Source organism: Episyrphus balteatus, chromosome 3 (assembly GCF_945859705.1).
Source record: "Episyrphus balteatus chromosome 3, idEpiBalt1.1, whole genome shotgun sequence".
Lineage (NCBI taxonomy): Eukaryota > Metazoa > Arthropoda > Insecta > Diptera > Syrphidae > Episyrphus > Episyrphus balteatus.
This window is the reverse complement of record NC_079136.1, coordinates 108,377,523-108,401,206: the sequence shown is the minus strand read 5'-3', so window position 1 is coordinate 108,401,206 and position 23,684 is coordinate 108,377,523. Positions and strand designations below refer to the sequence as shown.

At 31.9% G+C, this 23,684-nt stretch overlaps 1 protein-coding gene across 2 annotated transcripts in view; it reads left to right on the top strand.

Moving 5' to 3' along the window:
• LOC129914497 (cardioacceleratory peptide receptor) overlaps nucleotides 1–23,684 on the top strand; it is a 148,659-nt gene that overhangs the window by 110,915 nt on the left and 14,060 nt on the right. The window lies entirely within an intron of this gene.

Genomic DNA, 23,684 nt, shown 5'->3' with positions numbered 1-23,684 from the left:
TTTTCCAGAATTTTATTTTTAATTTCTATTAAAGGCATTAGTAGAGTAACTAAAGCAAATTATTAGGGAACCCGGCCGTACAGCTCTGATTTTGACGATTTTTTGTTCAAGCGTAGGTAATTAAAAATACTTAAAAGTCTATAGATTAAAAATTGCCGATGTTGCCGTATTGTTTTTTAAAATTAAAATTAAATTTTTTTTTTAACAAAACCATTTTTTTTTTGCTTAAGTTTCATAAAACAAGGGAGCGAGCGGTACGATTGATCGCAAACTAAAATTTCTTATAACAAAATCTCGCATTTTTGCAAAAATCACGCAAGGCAAAATTTCGCATTTTAACATCTCACATAACAAAATCTCGCATTTTCAAAATCCTGCATATTAAAATCTCGCATTTTAGAAAAAAATCTCGCAAGTTCATTAAATTCTTGCTATATCAAAATCTCACATTAGAAGAATTAGTTTGGAGCGTAAAGTATCTTAAATTTAAATTGCTTTTTTGGCCGCAAAATTTATAAGCAACAGATTAAATGAAAAGAGAAGGTCGAATACAACAAATTCACATGCATTAAGTCCTTTTGGCTCCAACATTCAACAGTTGACCCTGAACACTATAAAAAACTGGCATTAGCGCCTTACAGTTAACAAACCTTTTCCTTTTCTATTTATCTCTTCAAAACAAAACGAAAAAACAGAAGAGGGAGGTTCTGGGCTTTCTAAGCTAGCAATATCATGTAGGTTTATAATCTCGCATTGAAATAAAATATTTATTAATTCGCGCCCGCGAATCAATAAATATTTAATTTCAATGCGAGATTATAAATTTCGAGATTTTAGTTTGCGAGATTTTAATGTTGCGAGATTTTGATAAACGAGATTTTGAAATTGCGAGATTTCGATAAAAAAGATTTCAGAATACGAAATTTTAAGATGCGAGGTTTTAAGAACAAGATTTTAAAATGCGGTCAATCGTACCCAACCCATAAAACAAATGATAGCAAGAGATTATCTAGGTAATTTAAGGAAACAAAATATAAGGGAGTAAGGGACAATCTTCCATCGTTCAAGCGATAAATGCAATTTTCTCACAAACTGACTTCAAACACAAAAAAAATATTTTGAACACAACGGCAACACCTACATATTTACAGACACGTTTTTGAAAAGCCAGAATGTCATTTCTATCTGTAAAATTTAAATGCACTAAATTTAATCAAGAGTTTTTGAAAGAATAGTCCTCAACTCAAAATTTTGGAAAAAAAACGTTATTAAAAAATTTTAAATGGCTTTTTTTTAACTTTTCGTAGTAAAATTAATTTATTCAGAACAATTTTTTTGGCCATCAATATTATCAGTTGAATTCCGAAGAGGAAAAGGTAATACATATAACAGTTTTGAAATAAAATATAAAAATTACTTCAATTTCATCAGATTTTCTTGATAAAAACTAATTTTGCATTGAAATAATCGATTTTCTCAATGAATTTGGCAAATAAGAACTTAAAACTTTTGCTATCGAACTTTCAACAATAATGGTATGGAATGAATAAAAAATAACTTAGTATTTAAATGTTGAACTTTAAAAAAATAATTCAAATTTTTTTCAAAACTTCTATTAACAAAAATTTCTTCGAAAATTAAATACTTTTAATTTTTTTTAAACCGAAATACATTGTGACTTTTATAATCCTTTTATAATTTGAAATCATAATTAATGTGGCCAAAAAAATTTGAAAATAAATGCATTTTCTAACACGAAAAAAAAATTTTAAACGACATGTTAAAATATTGTCAATAATTTTTTTTTTTTCAAAAATCTGAGTTCAATTACCATTCTTTCAAAAGCCCTTCATTCAATCAACTTAATTTTAATTTTTCAAATATGAATAAGCTTTTAACTTTTTAAAAATGTATGTTTAAATATTGTAGGCGTTGCCGTTGTGTTCAAATTTTTTTTTTTGTGTTTGAAGTCAACTAATAAAAAAATTGCATCTATTGCTTGAACGATGGAAGATTGTCCTCCAGTCCTATATATTTTTTTTCCTTGAATTTCCTAGACAATCTTTTGGCATCAATTTATTTATGAATTTTAAACAAAATTTTTGAAAAAAGATGTTTTTTGTTCACAAAAATCTTCAATTAAATTTAAAAAATCAAAACGGCAACAACGGCAATTTTTAATCTATAGACTTTAAAGTATTTTTAATTACCTACGTTTGAAAAAAAAGATCATCAAAATTTAAGCTGTTCGGCATATAGTAAATGCTTTTGTAATAAAAACTTCATTGCGGCATATGGGTGGTTGGAAAATTCGATATCTCAAAATTTTGGCACGTAGAGGCATTCTGGATTCAAATTCAGAATGTCAAAGCCTATTAGAAAATTATAATTTGGTTTCTGTAAAAATTTTTTTACGCCAATTTATGGAAAAATCGATCTTAAAAATCGTATTTTTTGTTTTTTCAATTTTTCTCAATGTTTCCTGAAATAAAACTTTCTTTGATTGAAAAATAATGTTTTGATAAAACAAAATTTAAAATAGGTACAAAACATAAAGTAATTTTTTATCACACTTTGTTTAAATCAAACCATTTTTGTAAAAGATAAAAATCAAAAACCAATTAATCTGATTTTTTAATTTTTCTCAATATTTCTGGGGTTCTAAAAAACATGGTAAAAGTTGTAGATCTTTTAACTATCTACAATTTTGTTTTTTAACTTTTTTTGATAGGAAGTCTACTTTTGATAGAAATCGTAAAAAAAAACGCAGCAGAACGCAGAAACATCAATACCAGTAAATTCGAGTGTGAATGGTGGCGACCGTTTAAAAACTTGGGTCAGGTATTCGAGATACAAGGTCAGGGCTCTTAAAGTACTGATGATTTAAAATAATGTTCGTTGTTAGCAGTTTTTAGTTAAAAGAAAAGCTCTTCCTGTATATAGCTATATGAATAAAGCTATTTCGACCTATATCATTATGCTTTTGTCGTTTACGAATCATTTTTTAAACATAAATTACACTTTTTCATGTTTTTTTTTTTTTTGTTTGCTTTTTATTTTATTAAACTTAAATTGCGTACATATTAAAGGCTTTGAAAGTCAATAAATAACAGTAATATTGAAGGCAAACCAACTAAATCTTCAATTTCCAGAAAATCAAGCTAAATACAAATGATTAAAATTGCTTCGCTTACAGGTCCCATTATAGTAGGAGAGCTATACTCTGTCCAACAAAATTTGTCAGTACAGGTAGGATTTGCATCTCACTCTGCATCATGTTTAATGCATACGTCTATCACAACAAAAAGCTTACACAGCGATGCCGCACTTTGCAGTGGACAGCACTGGTTCATTTATTGTAGCTGTGTGTTATAATAGTCTCCGTGTTTTTTGTCGTTTTAATTTGTAAATTTTTAAATTTAATTTCGAATTTTCGTTTTAGTGCACTAAAAAAAGTGTACTATTTTGTGTTTACCTATAATAATTAATTTAATTGTGTTAAAAGTGTTTAAAATTAAATGTTTTACTTTATAGAAAATAGTCTCCGGTAATTATTAAAAAATAAAAAAAGTTTCCCTCAGTTTGAGTGTTTTTTTTTTTTTTTTTTTTTTGTTTTCTTTATTTACATGTGTCAGTGTATTTTTCTTATACATTAGCACTTCCCCTCATTTATTAATTCCGTTTATTAGTTTATAGCTCACTTTTTGTTTTTTTTTGTTTCTTTCAATATTTTTAAACCCATTTTTTTAGTTTCTTATTAGAATTTGTTTTCAAAACATTTAAAGCGTCCGCGGTTCAAGTGGTAAAAGCGCGGTTCCTTTTGTTTAACTTTTTTTAATCTTAGGGGTCCAGGTTCAATTCCCACTGTCTGACGAAAATTCAATTTCTTTTTTTTTTAATTGATTTTCATACAATTTTATTTTTTTTTTTATCTATTTTTTATTTCTTATTTAATTTGTTTTTCAATATTATTATTTTTTATTATTTTTTTTATTTTTTATATTTTTAATTTTCATTTTTACTTATTTTTTTTTAATTGTATTTCAAATAAATAAATTACTCTTCGAGTAATTCCTAAACTATTCAGACGTGTGTCCTATTTCGCTCCCGCATTTTTCTTTCATTTAAGAACATTCACTGTGCCCATTATATCAGTTTTGTCATAAATCGAAAGCCCTAATTATTTGGCAAACTTGTTTAATTTTCCAATTACGCTCAAAGAATTTTTATAGTGTAATAAAGTGAAAAAACTATAAGTCAATATAAATAATTGTGACAACTTTAACACAATAAATTGAAAAAAAAAAAAAAAAAATAATAATAGAAAGTTAATCTGACTCTCTCTTAAAAATATCTGCTCCCGTTAAGTCTTTTTGTTTCCTTCTTTCCCGGTGAGTGAAACATTTTACGTATATGTTCTGCCCATGAAGCATAATTTGAAGCTACATTGAATCCCCATTTTTTGTGTCTCATTTTGCATACATGTTGCCGAATCTGAGTGCCTGAGAAATTCCTGAGAAATTCATCTTTAATCACCAGCTATAACTTACACTACTGACTGAATAGCAATTTCTAATCTAACAGATTATAATTAATTTTTGCTCTCAGTCTTACCTTCTGGGTGACGGGTGAGTCATTTTAGTATAGTTCTGCCAAGCAATCATCTATTGGTATTACACCTTAAATCCTCTCTGGTGTTTTTTTTTTTTTATTTATTTACATATATCATCCAACACACTATCGAGATTTTCACCTCATCAACATTTTCTAATTACCGACATTATCACGGTTCGTGGATTCGAATAATTTATCAAATACCTAAATCACTTTCTCGTGTCGGTAATTAAATTTAATTAGCAAATAACTAAACCACTTTATCACAAGAACTAAACTAATTTCCACTGTACAGTCAATACAGACAATCATACAACATTTTTTTTTGCAATTTTTATTATTTTTTTATCGCATAAAAAATAAAAATTAATAAAAAAGAGAATTTTTACAAAAAGTTCAAATAATTAAATTTAATTCGAAAATAATACTCGTTTGCCTGCAAAAATGGAAAACTGTGACTCTAGTGTCTGCATCCTAGATAGCAAATACACCGAACGTTTGATTTGTCGTGGCATATGTGGTAAATCATATCATCCTCTATGTGTTGGACTAAGTAAAAAATCGTGCGCATATCTCAAAGAATATAAGAACTACTTTGTTTTTCTCTGCGACGAATGTAAAATCATTTCACTGTCTCACGTCCTTCTCGCGGTACATTGCTTAAGTGAAAAAACAAACTCAATAGTTGATGATAACAATCGTTTTCATAAAAATATACTGTCAAAATTCCAACACTTTGACGATTTCTCTAAAAGTATTGAAGATCTAAACACTTCTATAGAAACTCTTGGGAGAAAATTTTTAAATAAGCAATCCTTATTTGAGGATCGACTTTCGTCTTTGTCGGAATTATTAAAATCGCGAGTTGAACACACCCACTGTAGTTTCAAAAATATTAAGCAGGTTATTCGTTCTACGCTCGAATCCGTTCTTAAATCCATCCTTACACCTCCATTAGAAAACATCTACGACACCGTTAAAACTATTCGCTCCGATCTCGACATCAATTCGCAAAGTTCCTCGACTTCAATGACAACCGCATCTAGTCATCTTAACTCCATACTCCTTGATATGGGTTCAAAAATAAACGAAATTAACAACGAGCTGTTTACTATGCTGTTTACTTTTAATGACATTATTGAAGAAATTAAACAAACCGCTTGCAAAATCGATCAATTTCCGGCTAACGTGCAACCTATCGAGTCTAATTTCAATATATCTATTCTCGCGGAAATTATGGAATCCAATCAGAGTCCAATTATTGAATCCAATGAGAGCCCTCCACCTTCTTCTTCACTCCCAGCTCTGCAATCTATTGAAGACTCCACTAATGTTCCTGCTACGAATGTGCCTACCATCAAACGTTTTGGCACAACTTGGACTCTCGACGAATGGGAAAAGAGGCTGAACAAATTTAAAACCCAAAATGATTATGTGCCTTTTTTCTTAACGAATACACCCATCAATGCTGATGTCTCCTGGATCCGTAAATTTTTTCTTCGTAGTTTTAAGCTTAATATTGGTGAATGTTATAAATTAAAAAAATTTAGTTTTAAGATTTTTATTCCTACCCGTTATCAATGGTTATTTTGCTCATCTTTTCAATATATTTACTTAGGCAAATTTAAAATCTCAAAATGGATTAATAAACAAAATCATAAACACCCAACAAATGTATCAGAAAGAAAAACTGTATCCAATTCTAGAGCCGAACCTCCTTATTCCAACCCCAATAACTCTCCCCAAAAATCAACTGCTCTGTTCCGAAAAAATCCATCAGTCCCACAAAGCACCACTAAACCACTTCGTTCAAACCTACATAAAAGCACTTCATCTGGCGGGCATTATAACAACTTCATACACTCCCACACCTTAAATCCTGCCTCTCAGTCCTCTATCCCAATGCCGTCTTTACCATAAGGGCACACGGGGCCCGTGCCCAGGGCCCCCATTCTCAGGGGGGCCCCGAAGGAACGAAAATTTCTCTCACACATTTATTCTCAAAACATTTTTGTCGGGCAGACCATCTACCAAAAAATTTTAGTTTTTATATGGCAACCAAATAAAGTTTTTTCTACACCTATACGGAAAATACAATATGTTTTCAAAATGAAAACAAATTATGTGGCGTTGTATGCGGACAAAAATTTAAATCCAAACGACCAAACCCAAATTAAATTTTCCAAAAAAAAAGACAATAATATTTTCAAAAAACAAGAAAACACTGTAGGTAAGATTATTTATTATTGATAAAAACAACGAATTCTTTTTCCTTAAATAATAATTTCGTTGGAAGTTCGCAAAACTGTCAAATTTGTAGTGCGTGTTAAAATCAGTGTAAAAATATGTGTAGATTCGTATTAAAAGACGAAAAAAGAATCAATTCGTTGGCAAAAAAACATCAATACTTTTTCCGTTGGAAAACGTTTAAAAAAAAACTATTGCCGGCTCATCGACGGTACATCAATGTTTTGATAATTTTTTTGTATAAACCTTTTTATGTCAAAATATTCATTAAAATCGGTTGTGTCGTTTACATTAAGAAATCGGTTCTATGGCAAGTAGGTACCGTTAATAACGGTCCAAAAAATATTTTTCTTATTTCAAAAGTGCGTTCTTATTTGCAGCATTACATGTTTTTTTCAAAGCAAAATCCTTATCCGTTTTTGAGAAATTTGCAATATCTCGAAAACTTTATATTGGAGATATCCGTTAAAAAGGAGACATTAAAATAAAATAAAATAAAATAAAATAAAATAAAATAAAATAAAATAAAATAAAATAAAATAAAATAAAATAAAATAAAATAAAATAAAATAAAATAAAATAAAATAAAATAAAATAAAATAAAATAAAATAAAATAAAATAAAATAAAATAAAATAAAATAAAATAAAATAAAATAAAATAAAATAAAATAAAATAAAATAAAATAAAATAAAATAAAATAAAATAAAATAAAATAAAATAACGTCTCTTGGAAATCACTTACAAATCGTCTGTATCGAGTTTTTAGCGAATCTATCAATCCTTTTGAGCTCTTTTTTCCAATTCTTCAAATAGAAACTTATAAGCGGTACAGGGAAATTATTGGCAGTATAAAATGTACAATTATTGGCAGTGGCAACGTTTGATGTCTCAATGTGCGTATTATTGGCATCCCCTACCAATAATAAAGACACTAGGTACTTTATATGGAACGATATATTGGCAGCCCTTTTTAACCAACCATTGCTTTTTAGCCAACCATTGTACTTATTTTACTTTCCAAAAGGGCCCCAAATTCTTGTGTGCCCAAGGGCCCCAAGATAGTTAAAGACGGCCCTGCTCTATCCCATCACCTACTATACCTGTTTCAACACCTACCAACTCTATTTTATCTACCCCTATTTTTGATCCAATGTTCCCGCCTGAAGTCAAATTGGCTTCCAATTTTGTTAACCCCAAAAAAACAATTGATGCGATCGATGGTCGGTACTTAATGTCCAGATTGCGTGATACCAGACTGTATGAAAATGTACGTCTCTATCTTTCATACTTACATAATAAATCTGACTCTGTTTGCATAAATGGTAAAACTAAAACCAATGTAAGTGTATTAATAAAAAAAGAAGGTCTTCCAACTGATCCTGTTACTCTCAACAGAATCTATACTAGCTATCATGAAACTTTCAATATCTCATCTTCAACTGTTTCTAAGGACCTCGCAACATATGCTTCACACTTGAGTTCAAAAAGATTGCCTTTCGTTACCCACAAGAAAAAGCCTCGTCTTTAACTGCAATCCACCTTCACAGTCTGTGTCTTTTGAATTTTCTACTTTGTCTGTATACTACCAAAATGTAAGAGGTCTACGCACAAAAACATCAAGTATATTTCTTAACTCCCAAAACCTTCCTTATGATATTTTCGCTCTTACGGAAACAAATCTTTCTTCCAGTTTTCTTGATAATGAGTTATTCACTTCTGATTTTGTTGTCTTTCGTGCTGATGGTCAATCTACAGATTTCGCTCCCTCAGGTCGTGGTGTCTTATTCGCAGTGCATATCCGCTTAAACGCCTCCTTAGTCGATATCTCTAAATCGCCCTTTTTTGAATTCGTCTGCATAAAAGTATCTGCTTTTAATCGGTGTTTGTATTTTTTTTGTTGCTATATTCGCCCTTCACAACCCACTCATGTCTATCAAGAATTTGTAAACTCGGTTGATTCCATAATTGAAAGTGCAACATCAAGTGACGACTTTATTATTATCGGTGATTTCAATCTGCCTGATTTGCAATGGATCCCTTCTGAGGACGAATCTTGTTTTGTTCCTTCCAATGCATCTTCTGAAAAAGAATCTCTATTCTCAGACCGTCTACTTGAATCCGGCCTTTTCCAACTAAGTAAGGTCACCAATAATTTAGGTAGACAACTTGATCTTATCTTTTCCTCTGACCCTTGCAACTCCATCGTCTCCGAAAGCTCTCACCTCTTGTCCACCCTTGACCTCTATCACCCTCCTCTATCTCTCTTCATCTCTCTGGACCAAATAATCCCGACCATTGAATCAGAAAATCCCTCTCGTTTCAACTTCCGAAAAGCCGATTTCAACCAACTGAACGTGCTCCTAAACAAAATTAACTTCAACCTCTTTCTCAACTCACAAACCCCCATTGATGTAGCCCTTTCCCTCTTTCTCACTTCTATTTTCGATTGTATTATCCAATGTGTTCCATATACAGTTCAAAAAAGTTTTGTATCATCACCACCTTGGTATACAAAAAACTTAAGAACTCTTCGTAATATTAGGAATAAACTGTGGAAAAATTATATGAAGTTCCAGTCTCCCGTAAACTACGCTTACTACCAACAAGCATCTACTGATTTTTCCATTCTCTGCGAATCACTATACCATAAATATCTTGAAGAAATGCAGTCCAACCTCATCTGTCAACCAAAGCGTTTTTACCAATTTATAAATGTTAAGCGGAAATCTGATGGCCTTCCCTCCACATTCAATTGTAACAACACAACATCTTCTGACCCTCTTGTGATCGCCAATTTGTTTGCTAATTTTTTTAGTGAATCCTACAGCATCGATCAAAAGAATCCTAATTTGGACTACCATAGATTTCTGTCCCTTTGCTCTAACACTTCCCTCCAGTCCATTGATATAAGTCCTTAGACTGTTAATGAAAAGATAATTTCATTAAAAGATGATTTTTCTCCTGGCCCTGATGGTATCCCCGCAATCTTCCTAAAAAAATGTGTTGATTCACTCTGCCTACCCCTTACCACCCTCTTCCGTCTTTCGCTTTCACAAGCAGTCTTCCCCACCCTTTGGAAAAACTCCTTTATCTTTCCTATCCATGAAAAAGGCAGTAAAAATCAAATTTCCAACTATCGCCCTATAGCCAAGCTCTCCTCTATACCCAAACTTTTTGAAAGTCTCGTTTATGACGCCCTGTACTTCCATTGTAAATCCGTCGTCTCACCACTTCAGCATGGTTTCCTAAAAGGAAGATCTACAACGACGAATCTTTCTCAATACGTCTCAACAACGCTGTGCGCTCTAGAAAAAGGTCATGAAGTCGATGTCATAACAACCGACTTTAGCAAGGCGTTTGATAAGATTAGCCATCAAATCATTTATTTAAAATTAAAAGCCTTAGGTTTCCCACCATCTTTTATTACTTGGGTGAAGTCCTACTTGGAGAATCGTGTTTATAACGTTATTTTCAGATGTGCTGTGTCCAATCCCATCTTTGCCACGTCAGGTGTTCCTCAGGGCAGTCACCTTGGACCTCTTTTATTTATTTTAGCCATAAATGATGTAACCAGTATTATAACCAACTCCGAACTTACTATCTATGCAGATGATATAAAGATCATTAAGGTAATCTCTTCCTCATTAGATTCTTCTTTTCTTCAAGAAGACTTAAATTCTTTCCTTATATGGTGTGAACATAATTTCTTAGAACTAAATGTGAACAAATGCCAATCAATGACTTTTTCTCGCAAACGTCTACCATCCCCTCCTAGAATTTATCATTTTCGAAATGATATCATTCCCGTTGTTACCTCAATTCGTGATCTCGGGATTGTATGTGACAAAGAGCCCAATTTTCGGGCTCACATTGATCAAATTATTGCGAAAGCAAACTTATCCCTTGGTTTTATCAAGCGCTGGTCAAAAGAATTTTCCAATCCCTATGTAACCAAGACCTTGTACATCACTTTCGTGCGACCTATTCTTGAGTATGGCAGTCAGGTCTGGTCCCCCTATCAAATAACCCAATCCCTCAGAATTGAAGCAGTGCAGCGTAGGTTCCTCCGTTTTGCTTTACGCAGTTTTCCATGGTCAGACCCTCTTATCTTGCCCCCTTACGAAAATCGTCTTCTTTTAATTGATCTACCTACCCTTGCCAGGCGCCGTGAGATAGCAGACATTCTTTTCGTCCATCAAATTATTACCGGTACCATCGATTCCCCAAAACTCCTTGAGTTGTTTTCCATTAATACAAACCCACGCAACCTTAGATCAGTCCCCTTTTTTCGTCTCCCCACTCATCGCACCAACTATGGTCATTTTAACCCTATCACTAGAATGCTACGCCTTGCCAATAGTGCACATAATATCCTTGACTTTAATAAGAGCCTATCATCCCTTCGAAAAGAACTATATGTCTCCTTACCTTAATCCTCTAATTAATTTGATTATTTTTTTGTTTGTCATTAAAATTTTTGTTTTTTGACCTGTACATAATGTATATATATATATTTATTTTATTTGTATTTATATTTTTATATTTTAATTTGTAATTATTTTTATTTTTATTTGTTATTCATATAATATATTGTTTTGCTTGAATTAAGTCAGATAAATAAATAAAGAAATAAAGAAATAAATGGTTTGCTCGACTAAAAATTGTTCTGATGGGTCGATTTCTACTCCCTTATATGCTTGCTTCGGACCGTGTGGTAATCTCTACCATGCAAAATGCATTGGTTCCACTAATGGTTTTATTGAAAAGATTTCTAACTCTAAGTTTGCCTATTGGTATTGCCCTGATTGCCGCGAATTATCTATATCTACATTAGCTTTCAAAATGTCTTCTTTTAAAGCAGACATTTTAAAACTCTCAAAAGGTTTCGAAGAACTTCTCAATGTTTTTAATACTGCGGTCTCAAATTTAAATTCTTTTTCCATAACTAACAGTATGGTAAATAACTCCACTTCAACTGATGATTTAGTTCCTGACCTTCCTCAAAATTTAATTTCTTCTCACGATGATGATATTCTTGCTCAGTCTGGTTCCGGTATAAACAAAGCTCATGTACGTACCCAAAAAATTAACAAAAAAAGAAGGAGAGACAATTCATCGAATGTGAAAAATTCTGGTCCATCTCCAAAACGCACAAATCTCAACACAAATCCTCATCCTATTGCTGTATTACCTAATCCTACTCAACCAGTTGCCTCGACAACCACCGTTGCTAGTACTAATATAATCAAGGCTGTTTCGAAACCAAGACCGATTTTCGTTTCACGGTTAGACCCTAATACATCTCCTGATGATATAATTTCCCATTTAGTTTCTTGTAAAAGCATTCCTTCAACAACATCTATTAAGTGCACAAAAATAAGTAAGCCCAATAGTTTTATTTCATCATTTAAAATTGTAACAAACCCAACTTATTTTGATTCCATTTGCAACACTCATAATTGGCCCCTAGAAACCTTAGTTAAAGAGTTCTCTATCACAAAAAAACACCCTGTATCTAAAATACCTTCGACAAAAAACTCAGCAGGATTGCCCTCTTTTACCAAAACGTAAGGGGGTTACGAAGCAAAGCCGCTGACATTTTCATGAATTCACAAACATTTCCACATGATATATTTATTTTAACAGAAACTTGGTTAAATGCTAGCTTTTTAGACACGGAACTATTTTGTCAAGAGTTCTTAGTTTACAGAAAAGATCGCCACGCCGGAAATGCAAAGGAACTCGGAGGAGGTGTCTTAGTAGCGGTTCGAAATAAATTTGTTTCTTCTTCCATATCATTCCCGTTTAAGCTCTCAATTGACTTAATCTGCGTTAAAATTTCTTCAATGACTAAATCAATTTATATTCTAAATGTATAAATCCCTCCAAAAAGTACATCATCTTCTTGGTTTTATTAAACGTTGGGCAAAGGAATTTGATGATCCATTTGTTACTCTATCTTTGTACAACTGCTACGTTCGACCCCATCTTGAGTACGCTTCTCAAGTATGGAGTCCTTTTTATGAAGTTCATAAAAACCGAATCGAATCTATTCAACACAATTTTGTACGCTTCGCTCTAAAAGGTCTTCCTTGGACCGACCCTTTCAACTTGCCACCTTATGAACATCGCATTCAACTTCTTCAGATATAAACTTTAGCACAGAGACGTGTAAATAATGATTTAATCTTTCTTCATCAGCTTATTAATTCCCAAATTGACGCCCCTGATCTATTAGCTTGTATTGGTATAAATTATCCTGGTGGATCTCACCTCCTACGAAGATTTGAACCTTTGCATATCGACTTTCATAGAACAAACTATGGTATTAATGAGCCTCTTAGTCGCATGAGTAAACTTTTTAACTTGAACCATTCATCCTTAGACTTTAATTTGACGAAAATGGGTTTAAAAACATTGTTTCAAACCAGTGCTCCACAATCGTGACTGTTAATCAATGTTTTAAATAAATAATACATGTTGGATTTTTTGTACTTATAATTTTATAACTTGTAAATTTGTTCGTAATTATTTTGTTTTATATTGTGCATGTGGAAGGTTGTATTTTTTGTCTACTAACCACTAACATGCACTTATGATGAGCCTCTGATTGTAGTTAAAAGTTTGTTCTAAGCTTACTACATCAAAGAATCTGAAGTGAAAAAAAATGATTCAAATTTGATCGAAATAGTATCAGCGTTACCCCTGTGTTGGTAGAATTTCATAATAAGAAAAATAGATTTATCTTTTTCCACACCACCAAGATGTTATCAAGTTACTTTTCGAAATTTACTTATTCAAGAAATATCCGACGCCGACACCAAATGATTTTCCCTGAAAGTCCATGGGGCGCATGCTAAAATGTTAACATTAATTGTTTTAAAAACAAACCAAAAACAGATAGCCACCAACAACACGACAGCACTTATGTCATTTTTTTTTCGTGTTTACCGGCTATGTGAAGCTGGTTGGATTGTCCAAGGTTAGCCCAGGATATCCCAAGATTTTTTTTTCGTTAGCCCACCCTTAGTTCTCAAATTATAACGGAATTATTCAAATCACAAAAAATAATTTTTTTTATACAGTGTAAAAGTTGTTGGTTTTGCACTGTGATTCATTTGCCCAACGTTAGTCCAGGATAGCCCAACTTTTATTTTTGCTATCCTACGTTTAGTTTAAAAATTATAGAAGAATTAGTTTTTATTCACCACACCAAAAAAAAGTACGTATAGGTACACCATAGTGACCTTTTTTAAATTTATAAATAAGAACAATTAAATCCACAGGTGTTTGCATTCCGCCTCAAATGTTATTTATTTGATTTAAAATTTTTACTTGATTTAATGTAGTCCATATAACATTCCTGTTAAGACGCTTTGCCCGCCCTACGTTTACGAAATAATGCACTGAACAACAAAAGTTACGCATACACCTCAGTGTATATGTGTATATAAAATATGTATGATCTAACAAAATAATAAAATGACATAATAAACAATTTTGAATGTGGGACTTAGACTGCAATACATGTTTTCTTTTTTTGAAAAAAATTTGTTTTTGTGGATCTTTTGAAATATTCAGTGCATACACTGAGGTGTATGCGTAACTTTTGTTGTTCAGTGCATTATTTCGTAAACGTAGGGCGGGCAAACGACTACCTACATATTTTTTGTTTGTGTTAATTTCTCGATGTGGACAAACCTTATTGCCGTTTGATATTTTGCATGCTGTAAGAAAATTGATTTTTGAATATTTCTTAAACTTAGGGTATTTTAGAAGATTATCAGGAACTCGAGCTACACTGGAAAAAAAAATTTGATTTCTAAGAGGTTTGTAATTTGAAAAAAGTTTTTTGTTATAACTTCTGAACTGAACGGATCAGATGGATTTTTAAGAGGTTTGTAATTTGAAAAAAGGTTTTTGTTATAACTTCTGAACTAAGGGTGGGCTTACGAAAAAAAAGAGATGTAATTAGTTGGAATTAGAATGGTTAATTGAGAAAAAATGAAAAAGGATAAATTTTACACTGAAAAAAAAAATTTTGATTTTTAAGAAGTTGGTACTTTAAAAAAAGTTTTTTGTCATAATTTTTAAACTAAGGGTGGGCTAACGAAAAAAATGTGATTTAATTAGTTGGAATTAGAATGGTTAATTGAGAAAAAATGAAAAAAGGATAAATTTTACACTGAAAAAAACAAATTTTCATTTTTAAGAAGTTGGTACTTTGAAAAAAAATTTTTTTCGTGGTCTGAAAAAGAAATCACTTCACACCATTTCATATTTGTTGTTACTTTTGAAATACGTTTGGATATATTTTACTAGGCATGTAGCTTTTCTAGGTACAAAAAAAATCATTGATTTTAAGACTTGAAAAATTATTTGTATCTTGTGGTTTTTAATGTGAAATGTCAACTTAAGCTTCTTAACAGGAATGTTATATAGACTACATTAAATCAAGTACAAATTTTAAATCAAATAAATAACATTTGAGGCGGTATGCAAACACCAGTGGATTTAATTGTTCTTATTTATAAATTTAAAAAAGGTCACTATGGTGTATACGTATTTTTTTTTTGGTGTGGTGAATAAAAACTAATTCTTCTATAATTTTTAAACTAAACGAAGGATTTATTATACGTAAGAAATTAAATAATAAAATAAAATAAATAATAGTCGAGTCAAATTAAGCATAAAATTGTGATGTGCTTTGTTGTCAAAGGCTGAGGTTTCGCTCGCCGAATTCCAAGGTACAAATTAAAGTAAGCACGTAACTTTAATCAACTTGAATCCTTTTATTTGACTCTTAAATCTTATTTAACTAACAAACAATTCTCGTAACAATTATGGTCTGGTTCCGGTTCTTGTATTTATTTTGGCCTTTTAGTCAATAATACTTCGTTTGACGGTTCTTCCTCGCTCTGGTATTTCCTGACGATTTCTTCAGGTCGGCTTCTTTCGATTTCTTTGGCAGGGCAGGGTTTTGGTTGGCAAATAAATCTCGGATTACCCCGGTAAAAATCACGGAGTTGTCCCCGGTAAAAATCACGGAGTTGCCCCCGTTAAAAATCACGGAGTTGCCCCCGGTAAAAATCACGGAGTTGCCACCGGTAAAAATCACGGAGTTGCCGCCGGTAAAAACCACGGAGTTGCCTCCGGTAAAAATCACGGAGTTGCCCCCGGTAAAAATCACGGAGTTGGCCCCGGTAAAAATCACGGAGTTGCCCTCGGTAAAAATCACGGAGTTGCCTCCGGTAAAAATCACGGAGTTGCCTCCGGTAAAAATCACGGAGTTGCCCCCGGTAAAAATCACGGAGTTGCCCCCGGTTAAAATCACGGAGTTGCCCTCGGTAAAAATCAAGGAGTTGAATCCGGTAAAAATCACGGAGTTGCCCCCGGTAAAAATCACGGATTTCTCCGGTATAATTGTCGGCTAGATTATTAGACCCCTTACCGCTGGTGGGGGGTCAGGATGATCACGATTGAATGATCTACTGGAATGATCACCATCGAATGATGATTTTATCGTTTGTATGACGGCTTCTTATATTACTATTGAACTTAACTCAGTGTGAATTATTAAGTACAAAGAGTTATTTCAATAGTTTTTTGTCAATCGAAAACACTTTGCAAAATTGTTGTATTTTTCTTACATACTTGGACTATAGTGATAATGAACATTTCCTTTATTATCCACCACACTTCAGCTTATGCATAATATTACATAGCGAAACATATTTTATCGTTATTCACCACACACCTCTTCTAGTGTATGATTTTATTCGCGTGAAACATATTCACCACCGAGCTCTGTTGTTCGTCTCCAAATCTATGCCATCAGCGTAGATCTTACTGATTGATAAGGAAATTTTATCAATTCTCCTTTGTTATTTAAATTCTTCTTTATCATGTGTGGTGAATATCGATGCATCGTTGTTGGTTGCTATAGATGATGGTTAGATGGGATTTGCTCTTCATACGGAGTACATCGTGGGTTGTTTATCTCATTCTTCTTATTTATTTAATTTGAATTTTCAAGGCTAAACTTAAATAGGCAGGTAAGGGCGGCAAATGGTAAAGCAAATTGTAATGCTTCATTACAAAATTAGTAAAATCTCAGAATCCAGGGAAAGTCGATGAATCTGTAAAACTAGTAAAGGGTTGCATTATTAAAAGGTCAAAAATAAGAAAGTTAAAAAAAAAAATTTCACCGCTTTCGATTACAACAATTTTTAAGGACTGTTTACTGTCATTCAGTATGAAAGCGTTCAATCGGAATTGGTGCCTCATTTTAGATTTTGCTCAAACTTTGTTGGGATGTTCTCTAGGACTGTAAAGAAGCAAATCCATAATGATTTAATATTTAGTTGTGTAATTTCGCCGCTACCCGCATTTGAACTTTTGCAAAACGTCATTTTCATATTACTATAGTTTTTAATCAAGGACTCCATGATTTGAGCAGTTAATTTGAGATTTTGTTAATCATCCATTAAATCAAGGATTAACTGGAATTTAGTTAATTCATATTTGATATTCTTACAAAGTTGTCAACCGGTTACTTTCCGACACTTTTTCAAGCCAATACGTCATTGAATACATCTTGAATACAGTGTTGGCCAAAACAAAAGAAAGTTATAGAATCAATTTTAATTTTACAAAAACTGGCGCTCCTAGATCAAGTCGTTTTCTTGTCGTTTTATGACAAACGCCAATTGTAATAGGGGTGATGGCTTTTTTTTTTGTTGGGCTTAAAGCTCGAGCTCCATGATTTGTATTTTAATGCGGTGCTCCTCCGCGGAGTCCAAAAGCTTTTGTTGCTATTCCTCTTGGTTATATTGCAGTTGTTGCTGCTTTAATATTTGTTGTTTTTTTTTTCGTTTGTCGTCAGGGTCTTCGATTTTTTGAAACATTTCTGAAAATACATATATAATTACACATTCACAAATAAAATAATATAAAAAGATTATAGATAAAAAAAGTATTAATTTACTTACCTTCCTTACTGCTAGCGCTTTCATATTCCACAATATAATAACAAACTTCAAAAATAAAAAAAAAATTCATTCTTGATTAAGTTTCGACAACCAAACTGACAGATAGATTGGAAAATGGAACGATTTTTGGAAAAACTATGAGTTGTTGATCAAGGTGAAAAAAATGTTAACAAACGCTCTATGATTATCAAGGATTCTTAATTTTCAATTAAGGGGAATCCATAATAATCAAATCGACGATTTAACCCACTCTCAACAAACTGGCCCTAAATATATCTGTTTTATTCACTATTTTGTCATACATAATGGAAAAATATTGCAAGAGAATACCTGAGTAACAAACGGGGTCATTCCGCAATTCATTATCATCAGACGATATCGTTATGACGATAATCTTGCTTCACTTAAAAGCGAAAATTAATTTTTATTGGACGATATCGTTTTGACGATTGAAATTTTTTTTTCTGTAGTTCACGGCAGCGCTTATAGATAGGTAAAGGTCTCGTTTTCATTTATTTGTTTTTGGATGTTTCATGGATATTTTATATTCGATTTACCCGAAGTTTTTAGGATTTTATTTCATTTTATTACACCAAAGCAGAGTTATAAAAATATTTTTTATAAATGCATTTGCCTTCCATTATAAAAAAATTGCGTTGAAAATAATTTTTGTTTGCAAATGAAATAAAATTGCGTTAAATAAATTTAAACTAAATCAATGCAAAATATTTTTTCGTATTGTTTTTTTAATTCATCCAGGTACATTTAAAAAAATGGAAGATACTCAAATTCTGAAAATTTAATTGAATAAATACGAACAAATTAGTTCTGTGGCATTAAGTCAGAGTAGCTTAAGTCTAAAAAAAATTTTGAAAACCAATCAACTCTCATCTGCATGTACCAGAGTTGTAAAAGATTGCAATCTTTTTTGAAAGCAATCTTTAATGACTTCAATCAAAAGATTGCATTCATTGACTTACATTTGAGACTTAGACTTCAAATTTTGCAATCACCAATCATTTTCCATGAAATTATTGCAATCTTTTTTTTTTCCCAATCAATTGACTGCATTCAAATGATTGCAGTCTTTTGGGACTGCATGCAGTCTTTGCATTCTTTTTGCAATCTTTCCATTCCTTGGCAGTCTTTGCATTCCTTGGCAGTCTTTTGCATTCATTTGCATTCCTTGGCAGTCTTTTGCATTCATTTGCATTCTTTTGAATTCTTTTGCATTCTTTTTTAATTCTTTTGAATTCTTTTGCATTCTTTTGCATTCTTTTGAATTCTTTTGCATTCTTTTGCATTCTTTTGAATTCTTTTGCATTCTTTTGAATTCTTTTGCATTCTTTTGCATTCTTTTTGCATTCTTTTGCCACACCCACACCAAACGTATGGATTTCACAAAAATGTTAACATTTTTTTAGTTCAAGGATGAACTATAGTATCATTGTCTGTGCAGGAGTAATAGTACAGTCAAATACAGTGAAAAAGGGATATGCCTCGGAATGAATTCTAATAATAATATTTTTTTTGCTTAATATCTTCGTTTTGGCATTCTATAACTTACCTCAAAAATCTCATGTTCGGAGGTCGTGATTTTTAAGGCCAAACCACAAAATTAAGATTTTGGAAATAAGCAATAATAGACAATGGTATTATTCAATGATGAAAAAAAAACTAAAATCCAGGAAATCTGACGTCTCTAAAAAAAAGTTTTAACTCTTTTTCATCTTTCAACCTATATTATCAAAACACTTGCAAACTTACTACCAAAAAACCTTTAAAAATTATGGTAGAGTAACCAAATTTTGCATGAAGGCTTTTATATCCATTAATCATTAACAATCATAACAAAATCATATCTCTGAAATCATGTATCATATGTTTATATAATACCATTGTGGTTTGGCCTTAAAAATCACGACCTCCGAACATGAGATTTTTGAGGTAAGTTATAGAATGCCAAAACGAAGATATTAAGCAAAAAAAATATTATTATTAGAATTCATTCCGAGGCATACCCCTTTTTCACTGTATTTGACTGTACTATTACTCCTGCACAGACAATGATACTATAGTTGAACTTAATTCTTAAAACTATCAAATTCATCCTTGAACTAAAAAAATGTTAAAATTTTTGTGAAATCCATACGTTTGGTGTGGGTGTGGCAAAAGAATGCAAAAAGAATGCAAAAGAATTCAAAAGAATGCAAAAGAATGCAAAAGAATTCAAAATAATGCAAAAAGAATGCAAAAGAATGCAAAAGAATTCAAAAGAATTAAAAAAGAATGCAAAAGAATTCAAAAGAATGCAAATGAATGCAAAAGACTGCCAAGGAATGCAAATGAATGCAAAAGACTGCCAAGGAATGCAAAGACTGCCAAGGAATGGAAAGATTGCAAAAAGAATGCAAAGACTGCATGCAGTCCCAAAAGACTGCAATCATTTGAATGCAGTCAATTGATTGGGGAAAAAAAAAAGATTGCAATCATTTCATGGAAAATGATTGGTGATTGCAAAATTTGAAGTCTAAGTCTCAAGTGTAAGTCAATGAATGCAATCTTTTGTTGGAATTGTGTAACTGAATGGCAATGACTGCATTCACAAAAGATTGCATTCTTTTACAAGCCTGGCATGTACTCCTTACATATAAGTTTTAATTTAAAAACAAAATCACAGAACCAAAATCATGCTTAAATGTAGAGATAAGATTTCAGTTCAATTAAAATTAAAAACTTAAAAAAAAAAAAAAAAAATAACATTGAAAATGAAATTTTCAAAAATTTCTTAGGCGACATAAGCTACTCTGTCTGTCGGGATGAAACGACAGCATTGCACTTTTTAAAATCGTAAAATCGTTAGATAATTCAAAATACGCGATGTTTTAGACAAATTTAATTATTTTGTATTCTACTAATTAAGTTCTCATTTTAAACGAATATTTATTTTAGAAAAATGTTTACACATAGGTACACTATATAAGATCTTTTTGGGTACTGTCTAAAACAGAAATATTTCTACTTTTTACAACATTTTTAAACCATTTCCTGTTTGGGTATTCAAGAGCTTTGAAGTTTTAAATATTTCAAATATTTTTAAAGGTTCTTAAACTGTGATGTGGCAAAAAACGGCCAACCACGTTAACGATTATCATTTTGTCGATTTTATCAATTCAAAAATTACGGAACGACCCCACAGTTTAAACCTCAAAATATTAAAGTCGATAACAACAAAGAATTCTTTTAACTCTAGTTAAATATTAAAACAAAACCACATCTCAGCATTTGCTCATTAGAGTGGACCAAAAAAATTATTTTTCTTTTTTTCGATTTGCTCTACCGATAACTTGTTTTCGGCACAAAATAAAGCTTCCCTATTTTTTTCAGAATTTTTCGATGATGTTTAGGGGTTGCGCGCACCCCTTTTAAAAAAAAAAAAAGGTTTTTTAGATTTTAATTTTTTTAAAGCTAAAATAATTATCGGATCGAAAATTTGTCTATATAAAAAGTATTGAGTAGGAATATATCCACTTAGATCTATTTTTATTAAAAAAAAGAAAAAATATTTTTAGCTACTTACCAAGCATTAGAACTTGAAATTACTGGTAAATGCTGGAAAAACACTCTTAAAACTATGCTTAGCTGTTTTTTTTTTTTTTTTTGTTTCAAATTATTTTTATCGTATTCCTCATTCTATTTACTATAAAAGCCATGGTTCCATTTGCCTTAATACATTGAAAATTGTTGAAGAAAAAATAATTAAAAAAAAAAAACCAATAAAAAAGTGAAATAAAAATACTCCATTGATTTATTTATTAATTCATTTAGTTATTTAAATTTTCACAGATTCCTTTTCCGATTAAGTAAAGGACTTCACCGCTCGTGGAATTTGTTTCCTGTGGAATTCGACAGCCTGCAACAGTTGTTGTTTTTGCTTGTTGTTTTTCGTCACGGAATTAAACTCCTGCGCCATCGCAACACCTCTTTCTGCAAAATCATTTACAACCTTCCAACTCTCAACGCTTTCTCGAGCTGTAATGAACTCTGCATCTTTACACCTTACTTTTGGGTCTTTTTTTAAAAATCCCAGAGTAATATTATTTGACACAAAAATGTCTGTGCTTTTTTTACTGACGAACTCTGATAAATGTTTGGATGCAACATTTTTTTTTTCAATCTTAATGCGCTCTGGGGGATCAAGATTACCGTCAACAGTCAAAGCTGCTACAATTAATATTTTTTCTTCCAAGGACACTCTATCATCGAACAAAGATAGACCTGCCAACTACTCACTCAAGTACCATAAATGGCCCGAAAATTTTTTAAATGCTACTTCTCCAATTTTTTTATTGATGCTCTCATAATGGTTTAAATCTTTTGGCATTTGTAGATCATTAAAATGTGCCATGGTGGAGCTCTGAGACATAAACCAGTTTCTGATATAAGTCCTTACATGAACAGATTAAACTGCCGAAGTCCGTTCAGTTCATAAGCTGTAAGTTTTAATTGTTTTCGGAAAATATATATTTTCAAACAATATATTAATTTCGCCATCCACCGAGCCCGATGACAAGCTCCTGGAGGGCTTATTGTTATTTTTATTTCTATTGTCGCGCCGAGAAATACTAGTGTTAAAGACAACAATTCCTTATAGTCACTGCGTGGGTGGAAAGTTTGCAACTGCTGATTAACAAAAACTGTTAGATTTTTGACTGGTAAAATTAGCGCTGAAATGGTTTCATCTTGAAGCGCACTTTCATAATTATTACGGTCTAGAGTATCCCAAGCATCTCTGAAGTCCTGGAACAGTTTAATATTTGGCCCAGTACTGGGCCCAAAGAGGGAATCAAACACAGCTCCAGGAATTAGCTCGTGAATATGATGTCGACACCCAAAAGAGTATAATTTTTTTTTCATTTTTTTTTTGAGCTCAATACAAGTACCACTAATCCGGCCAGTATTACTAGCAGTCGTATCAAAACTCATACATGTTACTTGGCTCAACAAATTCCATTCTTCAAGTGCATCATATATAGCGTTAGCACATTCTTCTGTGCCTGATGAAATTTCAGGAACTGCCAAGAGTTTAGAAATTACTTCACCCGATACCAAAATAGCAAGACTTTCAATTTTTTTTCTACCCTCCGAAGATTCAATTTTTTTTCCATCCCAACGGACAGTCAATTTCACTTCAGGTTTGAAGTATGCTTTAATTTGATCAGCGATATTTTTTCGGGTTTGGTTTCGTCTTCTCCAAATGGATGAACTAGACCAAGTGGAGTTACTACTTTTGGAATTACCCGATTGATTCAAAGCTCCGATAATAAACGAAGCACTTCTCTTACTAGTTTTTGTTCGATCTAGACTCTAGAGATAAACAAACATCATCGGTCAAAACTAAGTTCTTATTAATTTTTCCCCGGTTTTCTTTGGTGGAATGTACTCCTCATCATCAGAACATTCATTCGTGTCGCGATCGCTCACGTCAGAATCAAATATGATCTGAGAACGATCTTCGACATGATGAGTATTATTATTGTAATTTATGTTACATATTTTATTGCTGATATAATTGATAAGATTATTATTACCACGAGTATTTTTTTGTTGCCGTTGTTATTTTTCTTTTTTGTTGGGTTTGTTGCCATTGCATTTTCACGATTGTTTATTGAATTAACCGTTTCTTTCCGTCGAAAAAAATATTTGCGTTGTTGGTTTTTTTGTAAAGTTATATCAAAATTGCTATTAAGAGAATCGAGAAAATCATTTCTCTGTTTAATTTTATAGTCAGAAATTGCAGACTTACTTTTTTTTAAATTCAACCACTGTT